At 41.7% G+C, this 11,259-nt stretch overlaps 1 long non-coding RNA gene across 2 annotated transcripts; it reads left to right on the forward strand.

The window, feature by feature from the left end:
• The first annotated feature begins 524 nt into the window (after positions 1-524).
• LOC143689696 (uncharacterized) lies at positions 525-10,860 on the forward strand. Of its 2 annotated transcripts, none has more exons than XR_013178895.1 (4): positions 525-1,058; positions 8,404-8,536; positions 8,927-9,102; positions 9,816-10,860. It is a non-coding gene; the product is annotated as an uncharacterized LOC143689696 (long non-coding RNA). The 2 variants fall into 2 exon arrangements; XR_013178896.1 differs by lacking the exon at positions 525-1,058 and adding an exon at positions 7,026-7,092.
• The last annotated feature ends 399 nt before the right edge of the window (positions 10,861-11,259 follow it).

Raw genomic sequence — 11,259 nt, forward strand, 5'->3', positions numbered from 1 at the left:
TAAGTGAAAGCTTTATAAATTGTGAGGTACTCCACACAATTATAAAAATTTCTTTTTCCATTAAGTGAAAAGCTTATAATTTGTGATGATAAATTGTTATAATTATCCACCTTTTAGGAGAACCCAAGGAGTGTGGAGTGACTTGCCCAGGAAAGAAAGTGAGTCAGAGGGAGGTAGGATGGGTGAGTCTGAGAGCCATGTTCTCTCCTGCACAGGGCTGGGTGCTTCCACAGTTGCACCCCTAGAAGTTGCCAATTGGCAGCTACCTGTTGGCAGGCGTGGATGTTGACATAACGAAAGAAAAGGTAAAGAAGGGTTAGGAGAGAAACACAGAAATAGTAAAGACTGCCTTCCTCTGTTTTTCCTTCTTTCTTTTCTCCCTTTCTTTTTCCTTTTTTTTTCTCCCTTTCTCCCCTCTCCCCCTTTTTTTAATAACTTTTTTTTCTGTGGCTCAGTGGCAGAATTCCCACCTGCTGTTCTGGAGACCGAATTTGATTCCCAGTGCCTGCCCAGGTAAAAAAACATGAAGTTGTATTGGAAACCTTGGGTACATCTCACACATTCTCACGTCCCACCTATGACCCCAGTGTGTGTCCCACAGTTCCTGGCTTTGCAAAGCGGTCCTCCACGAGCACCCCATCCACTCTGCCGGGCACTTCTTGTTTTCTGTCACAGGGATCCTGTGGTTGACTGCCGAGATACCTGCAGAAACCTGCTCAGAGGCTCTGATGTAACAATCTGGAGTGGGGGAGTTCACACCCTGGAGGCATCTTGTCACTAAGGGGATGGGAATTGGTGGATAAATCCTTGCATGGAGGGAGGTGGGTTGGGAGAGTATTGAAGACCATCCTTCATGGCTCCTCAGGAGGTCACAGGGGTCCTGAGCCCCACTTGCCAATAGCAGTGACTGACCTGACTGCATCTGCATCCCTCCACACCCTGCTTCTGTCTCCCCACTCCCCAACCCTGGTCCCTGGAATCACTCACATCCCAAAGTAGACTACCTGTCCTCAATTCCATGTCTTAAGCTCTGCTTTCTGGAGGAAATCCTGGCTAAGGTAACAGTATATATGCATTGTGGAAAATTTGGGAAGCATGAAAAGCAGAACAGAGAAAACGGAAATCATCAATGATGCCAGCACCCAGATATATGCTGGGATATTTCTACTAGTCTTCTTTCTTCAAGTACACATGATAACACAATTTCAGTACATATAGTTTGGCATCTTTCTTTAAAAGAGAGCAAACCTTTGGTTATGAGAATTTCCCCATTTCATTCAAAATTTTGCTTACTATATTGTTTATTGGCTGTGTGTATCATAGTTTATTTAACCGTGATCCCACTGTGGGAAATTTAGGTTATTTCAAAATTTGATTAGTATAAATAATACTGAGACGAATATCATTGTAGAGAACTTTATCCTTATTTCTGATAATTGCCTAAGAATAATTTCATAGAAATGACATTACTGGTTCAAAGGTAATGGGTATTTTTGAAGCTCTTGATACATACTGACAATGTTTTGCTTTCAAGAAAAGCTATACCAATTTACAGTCCTGTCCATGCAAGGGTAGGGTGAAGCAGGAACTTTCATCCATGTCTGGCAAGTATGTACAAACACATACATGTGTATTTTAGAATTGTTATTTAAAAAGAGACTTTGCACATAGCTTCACTTTCCAAAGTGCAAGATATCTGTTACCCTGTTTGAATTCTTCCCTTTGTCATACAGAGTCAAATCTGATTGTTCCCATCCAGGTGTTTTAGTTTCCTTTTTACTAAAGCAAATAACATGCAATGGGTTGTCTTAAACAATGGGAATTTATTGGCCTATGGTTTTGGAGTTAGGAATTGTTCAAATCAAGGCGTCTTAAAGTAATGCTTTTTCCCTGAAGACTGACATTCTGGGGCTGGCTGCTGGCGATCCTTGGTCCTTGGCTTTTCTGTCACATGGCGCTGTACATGAAGGTGTCTTTGTCTTTCTCTTCTGGGTCTCACTGACTTTGACTTCTTGCTTCCTGTAGCTTTCTCTTTATCTGTCTGAATTTTATTATGCCTATAGAGGACTCCAGTATTAGGATGAAAACCCATCCTGAATTAGCTGGGTCATGCCTTAACTGAAGTAATCACATCAAAAGATCCTACCTACAATGGCTTAAGATTAATGGATTAAGGAATTGATTAAGATTAAGAAAATGCTTTCGGGGGAACATAGCTCCAAACCATCATGTAAGCGGACCCGTGAGAAGCATCTGTTGCTTGGGTGGGGACAGACAGCAGGACTGAGAAATGAGGTCTTACCATGTCCTAAGTATGAGACCAATAGATAGCTGCTATGGAATCCTGACCAAATCCATGAACATCACTTAGTTAGCAGGCTACCACACGCTTATTTCTCCAGTGATATCCTTGGGTGCTTCCCCTCTTCCTGGCCTCCCTCTCAGATGCATGGTTGAGATTGAGTAATCACAGTGCAGACACTGGAATTAGACTGCCATGTGGGTATCTCTCCATGGTCATCTGTCCCCAGGAGTGAGGGTCTCCAGTGCTGGTGATCACCAGCCCAGGATATAATTTTGAGTAACTCTTGTTGAAGTTGCTCTTGAATCTTCAAAAAATTGCTCTAGCTTGACACATGCACCAGGCCTTTTTGAGAATTCTCTCTTGTGGGGACTCTCTTGACATGAGCCATGTGCTGCAAGGCCCCTGAGTTTAAGTATGGTCTTCTGGCCTCAGAGTTGTCATTATGTGGCCAGGATGGGAGTCAGCACCATGACAATTCTGAGCCAACTGGGAGCTGGGTGACCATATCTTTATTCCCTGTGTGGGTCCTGAGGCTGAATATAAAGAGAATAACTGAACGGAGGACCCCAGGTTGGGATTGGTGCTGCTGCCTCTATTACTGGACCCCTGCCTCCTTCTAATTGTCATTTTGCAACTTTTAAGCAAGTCACCACCTCTTTTCTCTCTGTCATCCAGAAAGAAAACCCATAGCCACTATGACAGAAAGAAGCTTTGTGGGGAAGTGCAAAGAGGAGTTTTTCTTTACTTTTGTATGCTATGTAGTAGGGCATCACACTTCATTCTTTTTCCATGTGAATGTCCCATTATCATAGCACTATTTATTGAATGTTTTTTTTTTTAAATTTATTTTGAGTGCATTGGCTAAGAGTTGAACTGGGTTGTGTCGGGGGGTTTCTGTCACATGGGAAAGCACATGACAATATCTGCTGGCGATTTCCTCCTGGGTTTCATTGCTTTCAGTGGCCTCCTCTCTGAGCTTCTGTCCAAGATGTCTCCAAGCATCTCCAAACGTTGTGTCTGCTCTCTTAAAGTACTCCAGTAAGATGATTAAGATGCACCTTGAATGAATGATAGCACATTGCTATGGAAAGAACCTAATCAAAAGTTCCCACCCAATAATAGGTCTGCCCCCATGAGATTGGATTAGAGCCCAACATGGCTTTTCTGGGGTACATAAAAGTTTCAAACCACTACAAACTTCATGCAGTAATAAACACTTATTTTCATTTTAAGCTACTAGATTTTGGGGTACTTTGTTACGCAGCAGTAGATAGTTATATAAGGACTGTGAAGTGGTGGGCTGGGTATAATCTGCCCGCACACCTTCACTAACTCTAGAATTTTATTTCTTTCCACATACCTGCTCCCTACCCCTTCTCAAGCCGTACTGTCCTCCTTGCTGAATTTGCAAAGACCATGCTTATCTTAAGGTCTTTACACTTATATGTCTTATGCCTGGAAATTAATTAATTTACAGTTAATATAAGTAATTTCTATTTTTCCCTGAGATACAGTAAATGAATCTTTGGGTGTAAAATAAATCTTCCTAACTGTATAGAGTCTATTGTCCTTGAAAAGGCAAAAATTAAGAGCAGGGGAAGGAGGTCTTGGGATGTGTCGATTTATCCACATATAATCCAGGAAGTGAATAATTCGTACGTGGGTATATTACTTGAAAGTACAGGTATGAGGAAGTCAATTTCTTATAAATCAAACTAGCAATTCAAGGTTCAGCATGAGAAAGAAAAGGTAATAAAGAATGGTGGGGCATCTTCTAAGATGTCTCCTGATAATCATGTTCTTGTGTAATCTCCTTCCCTTGAGTGTGGGCTAGAACTAGTGACTTGCTTTTAATGAATTGAATATAGTAAACATGATGGGATATCACTTCCTAGATTAAGCTATAAAAGTATGACTTCTTTCTTGTTCTTACTTCCTCTTTCTTTCACTCTTCTTGGCTTCCTCACTCTAATGAAGCCAGCCTCCTTAGGCAGAGGTCCAGATGGCAAGGAAGTGGGCATGGCATCCAGCCAACAGCCAGTGCAGAAATGAGGTGCTGCTCAGTACAGTGACCCATGAGAAATTGGGCTCATGTTGCCGACAACCAGATGAGTTGAGTTGAAAGCAAATCCTCCACCAACTGGGTCTTCAGATGAACTGTGATCCTGGATGACACCCTGAGCTCAAGGACCCAGCAAATGTGCACCTGTTTTCCTGACAGCAATTTTGAAATGATAAATATTATTTTAAGCTGTTAAACTTTGGGCAATTTGTTACACAGCAATAGATAACTAATACAGATGGTAATCTAATGCCCCTTTGTAGCTTTCTCCTTCTAATTGCTGCCATCATCATGATCCTGACCCTCAACATGCACCATGCCATTTAATATTTTGGTCAAAGCAAAACTCACTGGCTTTCAAAATTGGCTGACCTATGTAATCACCTGGGAAACTTTGAAAATATACTGAGCTCAGGTTCCCAACCCCAGAAATTCTTGTTTCAACTGTCTGGAGTACAATGGCCTTGGGGTTTTTAAAAGCTCCCAGGATATTTTAGTGAGTAAAGTTTGAGAGCCATTGGTATATACAACAGCCCCTTCCCTCAGTTCCCCTTAGCACAGCTGAACTGAGCTGAGTTGAAACTTTCAAATTACTTTGTCTACTGCGAAGTAAGAACTCAGGGGAATAAATGAAGAGAATCCTGAGAGCATAAAACAAAACAGTTTTACAAACTCTGAGGTGAATTAACATCAATTGACTATTTACTTAGATTTGGGTATCTCTTAACCCTTACATGATGGCACAGTTTCAAAGATGTGTTAGCTGGGTCTCTTATTTTCCTCTCTCCACAGTTTAGGAGATATTTTGACACCTCAATGACCAAAACCAAGAGAAACGGAGATCCTCTTGGGAGTTCATTTTCCCTCTGTTCATTTTATTCTATCTTTAAAAAACTTTTTATTGGGACAGGACATATATGCATTAAGTGTACAACGTTTGTGAATTTTTACATATTATACACACATGAAACTACCACCCAGATTAAGGTTTAGAATATTCCTGTTATTATTTTAGATCTGAGATAAGCCTCATTTATACCTGGTGACTGACTCACTCCAGGAATGATCTCACCTTCCAAGAGATTTCACCCACTACACCCACAGGGTGTGGCATTCCTGTTTAGGCTCAATAGCAAGACCATATATTAATACAATGTATGTGATAACATCCATGTTGCAAAACAAAACAAAATACACTCACATATAGAAAAGGAGGCTTATTTCCTTATACCATGATGAAAATCAATATGCATATTACATAATTAACTGACTATTTAAAAACTATTACTTAAGGAACCTAAGTTTTGAGCCAGGTGTTCTACCACCTTATCACAGAGCAAATATTTATGCATGATCACTTAGGATGTTGGAATAACTCTGACAGAGTTTATTTAAATCAATAACTTTCTGAAGATTTCTTGGCTTGTAAAAATTTCAATAATACCCTGGTTTCTCACAAGACATAACAAAGTTTGTGAGATGACTTTCATTCATACTTGTCTTTTGTAGATTGTTTTTTGAGTAGCTTTTCTTTTGAGCAAAAATCACCCACCACAGCAGTTGGTGATCATGAGTGTGAGAAAAATCTTCAAAGACATTTTTGTTATAGGAAGTGTATCTGCCTTTTAAAAAACATATAGTTTTGTTGAGGGTGCATGGGTAGTTCAGTGGTTAGAATGCCGCCTTCCGTGTGGGAGACCCAGGTTTGATTCCTGGATCACGCACCCCCCCAAAAAAAAATATATATATATACATATACATTTAAAGGTTTGTGACCTTGCATTATAGGTTTCTGTGCAGGGGTCTAGAGCAGTCCCCTCCATGTCCATTGGAAGACTATCTATAAAGACAAGTAAATATTTCCTGCTTCCTGAAAAGGGTTTTCTTACCCTACCATCACTCACTAGTCCTAGGGTTGCCCTAGTTCCAGAGAAACAAACTGAAGAAGTACTCACTGCTGATCACAAAGGGAAGCTTTGCTCATTACCACTTTGACTAATACAGGATGAGACATGCAAGCCCCTGCCTGTGGACCCATTCCTAAGAGGAGGTTTGGGTAGGGGAGGGTTGCCATGGTGATGACCAGTCACCATAAAGAGGAAGAAAAGAGAACTCTGATTTAAGATGAAATATGAGTCTTAAAAAGAGAGAGAACTGATGTGGGAAGGGGGGGTGAAGAGAGGGATGGGAGTATTTGATGGCCTAGAGATTAAGGTCTATCACATAGTTGTGGAAATTTGGTCTTTGAAATAGTTGGCCATGGGCCAGAAACCATAACCAGTTGCAGTGACCATCAAGTGAGTCAAAACAGATGGTACCCTGAAGCTAGATGAGAGCTCTGTTGGCATGTCTCCAACTTCTGTATTTAGATCCTTGTCAATTTGGTCTGGATTGGGTTTGAATGTGTGTGTATGTGCTTATTTCCATTTCGTGACTTTTCTGGTGACGTGTAAAAGGATAGACCCATGCTGGGAAACTGGTTTTCTCTATACTTGCATTCTCATGACAAGGGGCTTCATGGTCTGCCCCATTTCTTAGGTTTAAGATATTCCGGGCCATCCCACCTTCCAAATCATAAGAGACAAAAATGAAGATAATCGGAGAAAGGAAGAGTAAATTCATATGGTATTGTTTTCCTTGCTCCTATGTCTCTGCCCATAAGAACAGAGAAATGAGAAGCAGGAGATGTTGGAAGAAGACCTCAGAAACATCTGGAGACCTGATGGTGAGCAGGAGAGAATAGAACAGGTGGCTGAAAATCTATGGATTAGAGGGCACCCTGTTTTCATGGTGACCATGGGGACGGGGGAAGAAAGGTGACTGCCTGAGAGATTGGTCACCACTTAACACCTGGCATGTGGTGCTGCCTTAGCAAATGGTAGCATTGGCAATAGGACCTCCCGAATCAATCTGAGAGGGTGTTGCAGCTTCAATTGGATGAAGTTATCAGAGCCAGTCACATATGAATCTCATGGAAAGGTCCACCAGCCTTAAGGGAAACATCTGAGAGATGACTCTAAAGACTAGAGTGATACAGGTGGGGTCCCCTCAAAATCATCCCACTTTGCAACCTGTTTTCTTTTTATGTGTATTTATCTGGAGATGTTGGAAATTTATTTTTTGGAGGCTGAGTCCGAATTCCAGTAAGCTCACACATCGTCAACCTTTATAATCCTCTCTAGCACTCTCCCCTTGCCTGAAGACACAGGATCTTCAACCAACCCCTCCCCACTTCTCCATCAGTTCATCCAAAAGCATCAAAGAAAGGCAGGGAGAGAGTATGGAGAGAAGATGGGATGAGAGTTTCAGTGTCTGCCCTGTCTCTCCCAGTGTTCTCATCCCACCTGTCTCAAAAATCCTGGCTAAACAACTGACTTGGTCTTGAGTCATATCTTCTCAGGGAAACTCCATTCGTGGCTTATTCCCATAGCCACTGAATCTGCAGACTCCTTAAGCTTTTTTAATCTGCATTGAGAAAATTCAGAAATTCAGTTGTCTTCAGTTTTAGTCTTCTTCCAGAGCAGAACAGAATGTATATCTGCAGATGGTGGATGTGTTGTAAATGTGTGTGTGTGTGTTTTAAATTTGTCAATGGTGCTTAGTGCAGAACTTTCTGAATGTTCTTGCATCAGAGGATCTCAGCCTCTGATGGCTGGCTAGAGCCTCAAAAAAGTTTCAACAGATGCTTAAAAAAAAAAGACATGAGGTTCATTTACATACAGAGAGTCTACTAATCCAGCCCCAACAACCACCAGAAGCAAAGGAAAGAAGGGAACTATCATTATTTTATTATCCACCATGGGCCAGGACCCTAAGTGACCTTGTGTGTTAATCTCATTACTCACAACAACCCTGTAAAGCAATACTAGGTGTTCTCCAACTTGGTTTTCTTGAGTACACAGGAAGGCTACATTTCCTGCCTTGCCTCCCCTTAATTCTAGACAGATATGGGCTGAAGTGGTATATGCCACTTCCATAAAACCTCCTGAACAATTCTCTACACCTTCTCTCTTCATCTGTTGGCCACTTAATGCAGAAGATCTGGTGAGGACCAAACGGCTGTAGAGGGTGGCAGATCCAAGAGATGGAGAAAGCCTGGACCCCTGAGCTTGGAAAAGTGCCACCCAGGAGAAGTGCAGACTAGAAACCATCACATTTGCTTTGCATGGGTAAGAAAGAAATATTTTAGTGGGTTTAGTTATTGAGATGTAGGTTGTTTGTTATAGCAGCTTGTGCTTACTTAGACTAATAAATAGATGTTACACACATTTTACAAATGACAAAAAGAATGAGTGGTAAAACAAAGCTTAAACTCAAGTCTATCCAACATCAAAGTTTACACCCTTTGAGGTTCCTTTTAGCTAGATTTCATTTGTATGCATATGATGGGGAAGGCTGAAACATAATGAACTTTGTCCTGTCTCACTCCTTCTAGGGCTTAGACTTAGTTGGTGGGAGTTGGCTCTCAGCAGTTTGAGGACACTAAGATGGTAAACACAAGACTTATCTGCTGCCAAGTTGGTGTGTTATCTCTTCAGGGCGTTCTTATCTATTTACAGCAAACATTCCAGGTAGGGGAGACACTTGAGGAACCGTTTGGAAGATTGAAATCTCCGAGGGACAGAAAGAAGTATGGGGAGAATGGAGGATCTATGGGGCTGTTACTCAAGTGTTCCAAGGAAAAAAACCACAAGGATTCCTGAATTGCCATTTAGGGGTTGGCATTCTCCACTGGGTGAGAAATCATTTGCATGCCTGCATTCAGCCTTATTCTCTGAGTATTCGAATACCAGCTGTGTAACTTACCTGTGCTAGAGGACATAGCTATGAATTCATTGCAGCTCCTATCCTCAAGGTGACTAAAGAAGTAAAGCAGCAATTACAATGCAGTGGGATCAATGCTATCAATCCCACCATTGAAGCCTCAGGGATTGGCACTTATCCTAAGCTTAGGGTTAGGGAAAACCTCCCAGGGGAAATGTTTCTATACCAAGACCTGAAGGAAGAGTTGATGTTTTCCAGGTATGGAGGGTGAAAGAGCTCTAGGTACAGGGGACAGCAGGTTCAAAGTGAAACCAGAACAGGAGTGTCCTAGGACCTATAGGTCATTCGGTCTGGTAAGAAGAAAGTGTGAGAAGAGTGTGTGATGGGGCTGGTGAGCCATGCTAGCTGTCTGGGCTCTGTCCTGAGAAAGAGGCAGTCATGGGAGGTTTTAAGCCAGGGAGTGATATGATTTGATTTGGACTGTAAAGAGCTCTTAAGCGGCTGTGTGAGAATGGCATGGAGGTGTCAAGAGGGTGCTATGATAGATCTTGGCAATAGATAATGGCAGCCTGAATTAAAAAGATAGAGAGAAAGGATGGAGCTGCTGCACCCAACAACCCTGGTTTCCAGTCTGGGCGTGTGTCTGATGCAGGCTGGTCTTTACTCCTCTCTGCTTCTTTTCAGCCTCTGTGAGATGGAAGGGGACACACAGGACCTGGACCTTCAGACAGATTTCGATGCAGAGTGAGGGCCTCACACTGTGACTCTGGGACCTGCTGAACCTTTCACAAGATGGCGGAAGGGATGGGAGTGAGGGGACAGGGAAAGGAGACTTCCAAACAGACTGACTGCCCCAAAGGGAGTCTAGTGGAGAACACTTCATTCTTTGAGTTAAACAGTCTTCATACAACTCTGATTTGCCCCAAGGCCAGCAACATCTTCCTTGAGAGCCTTTTCTGACAGATTTATGAATCAGGGTCCAGGCTGGAACCACAGAAAGCTACAGAATTAAATTGCCTTGGCTTCTCTGGGAGTCTGGAATTCCTTCCTAAGCCCTCAGACTTCCCTTTGTATTCCTCTGCCTGAAGGTGAACATTTTAAAGGCCCGCAAGAGAATTTCAACTTGGTCACTTTTTAAAAACTTCCCATCTCAACACCCTCTAGCAGTCTGTTACTTTTGGCCTCTTCCCTTGGTGGGCCACCTCCAGGACATGACTCCTTTGAGACGCATTGCAGAACCCACAGTGATGTCAGCATTTCGCTAACTCAGAGGCAACTGGAAATGACATTTCAACCTTGTGTCTAGGCTTTGCAGTGACTTTGAAAAATGGATCAGCTAAAATCAGGCCTTGTGGGGCAGACTGGCTGGGCAGTCCTAGCTCACATACTGGAATACAGTCAACTTCATAGGCTTCAATTCCATCCCCATCTGGTTTTCTTGAACCAGGAACACTCAGCCAGCCATGTCTTGCTTATCCTTGGTTAATAGAATGCTGGAGATTATGTAGAGAAATGATATAAAAAGAGAAACCCCCAAATGGTGTTATTGCTATAAGTTTCAACCTCTTGCCCCACCAAAGCTTTTTTGATTTGTCTTTTACTTTCTGTCGGAAAATTTTACACATATACAAAAGTAAAGCAAATATTGTGACAAGTCTCTGTATACCATCACTCAGCTGTAACAATGATCAATTCGTAACCAACATTATTTCCTCTATATCCATCTTCACTTCCCCATACTATTTAAAAAATAAAAATAAAAGTTCAGCTGTAACAATGATCAATTCGCAACCAACATTATTTCCTCTATATCCATCTCCACTCCCCCATACTATTTAAAAAACAAATATAAAAGTAAAAAAGAACACCCCAAACATCCCATATCCTTTATCCTCTGCCCTCATTATTTATTTATTTTTGTCTTTATTTTCTTCCTCATCTGTCCGTACACTGGATAAAGGGATTGTCAGTCACAAGGTTTTCACAATCACATGGTCACACCATAAAAGCTATATAGTTATACAATCATCTTCAAGAATCAAGGCTACTGGATTACAGATCAACAATTTCAGGTATTTCCTTCTAGCTATTCTAACACACTAAACTCTGAAAAGCGATATCTATATAA

Source organism: Tamandua tetradactyla, chromosome 7 (genome assembly GCF_023851605.1).
Source record: "Tamandua tetradactyla isolate mTamTet1 chromosome 7, mTamTet1.pri, whole genome shotgun sequence".
In the NCBI taxonomy this organism is placed as follows: domain Eukaryota; kingdom Metazoa; phylum Chordata; class Mammalia; order Pilosa; family Myrmecophagidae; genus Tamandua; species Tamandua tetradactyla.